Below are 1,951 nucleotides of genomic sequence, written 5' to 3'. Positions count from 1 at the left end.
TCAATACAGGTGGGGACGACATCGACATGGGGGCCGAGAATGTTGACATTGAAGGGTCTAACCCTATCTCTAAACTACCCGAATACATTCCCCTGCGTTGAGGCAAGGCAAAGGTCCCCAAGGACATTGACGAGAGCAAAGTCACATTGCATACACCATTTCTACCGGACAAGATCGCATTTCACGGACCGCACCTAGCATGAATCCCCATTTTAAAGCTGTAGGATTGGGATTTGGCCGATACGGAGCACTTTCCCCACTTAGCGACTGATCAGTTCATGCGTCGTGTCTTTTATAAGGACACCGGTGTGACCGCACTGGAGCCAAGGAAGTGGATAAAAGGGGTGGACAAGGCAGGACTGCTAAACATGCTATGGGTGTCGCATTACAACCGTGCGCCCATAACCATGATAGTGATCAAACAACTGTTATGCTTGGTGCATGATGGGTGCTTGTGGTTGGAAGAGCCAATACCGATCACTGACATGCTAATCCATAGGATCACTCGGCTGCCGCATTCAGGGCTAAATCCAACCATGGAATTTGGTGGAAAGACAGGTGCGTGCAACCTTGCTGAGAAAATGAAGGACAAATTTAAGCTCATCAAGAATCTGATTCGCTACTCCATTTCCAGTATAGCTGACCCCACGGTCAAAGTAGCCACCCAAATCTTGGCTGGGAAAATTATGAGGAAGTGTCACGTAGAAGAAGTGTCGGCACCGGCTATATCATTAGGGGCCCAGTGCATGAAAGGCATATAGTTCAACTGGGTGCGCTACCTCTACAATGAGTTCCTCACGAACTGTAGAGAGGTGCAGGACCACAGTAAAACCTTTCACTATGCATGGCTGCTACTATCTATAGTATTGGTTGCATGAGAGTTACTAGAGGATAGTCAGTTTCCTCTAGTTGCATAGGATTTACCAGAAACAACGAAGTTCACCTCGCTCTGGGCCACCAAGGACCCCAAAAGGGTCAAGGATAGCAAGATCTTTTGGATCGTGATGGAGATGAGTATCAACATGGTCATCAACCGCAAACCATGGTTGTCACCAACTGTCTTCGACCAGTTAGCAAGTATGTGGAGTTCAAGGAGGACTTCCACTGTGTCTCCATGCGAGCGCAGAAGGACCCTGAGAAAAAGTGGTATGACATTCCATACCTCACCACAGATGACATGATCGCAGCAGTCCTCATCCACTAGCCAGTAGAGTGTTGCACAGCCCCAGATATGACAGTTGGGTCTAGCAAGTCTGCAGCGAAGTGTAAGAAGGAAGAGGCCAGACTAAATATGGAACAGTTGATCGAGAAGAGGAAGAAAGAGGTCGAGGATAAAGCCAAAGTAGAGTGCACTACCAAAAAGTAGACAGAAGGTCAGGAAGAAGAGCAGGAGCGTGACTCAGACAGGAGTCAAAAATCTCCTTCCCCGACGACAGAAGAGGAAGAGTAGCTATCCAACTAAGGAGGAGCAGACCCAGAGACTACTCCGTTCTAAGTTAAGCGCAATAGGGAGCAGGATAAATTAGGGTCGCGGAAGAAGTCCAAGGCCAACAAAATGTCCCTTGACCCAATTACCTTGATAAAGGGTGATTTGAACGACATTGGTGATGCAGTGAGCGATGCGACCACGAAACTGATGAAGTAGTTCGAGCAGCAGCAGCAACAGGCCTTGCGTGCCATTCAAACAGGTCTGAGAAAGCTTCATATCTAGGAATCACAGGTACAAACCAGTGTGGGGCGAAGCAGCGTGGCGTTAACTAATTTGGTGCTTGGAATGTTGGAGGCAGCTGAAATGGTGTGCACGCTGGATCCCCAGGCCATAGTGCTGTCGGATGGAGTGCTAACTACAAAATCATAAGCTGGCAGGGCAATTTTCAGTGCCCTCAAGAGGTTTGGGCTAAATTTGGTCCTGGTTCCAAGTGAAGCCCTTCACACCTTGCAATATGGTGTG

Source organism: Pinus tabuliformis, chromosome 2_2, assembly GCF_031772625.1.
Source record: "Pinus tabuliformis cultivar Carrire ecotype Pingquan chromosome 2_2, CPIR1, whole genome shotgun sequence".
NCBI lineage: Eukaryota > Viridiplantae > Streptophyta > Pinopsida > Pinales > Pinaceae > Pinus > Pinus tabuliformis.
Note: the sequence above shows the minus strand (reverse complement) of the source record.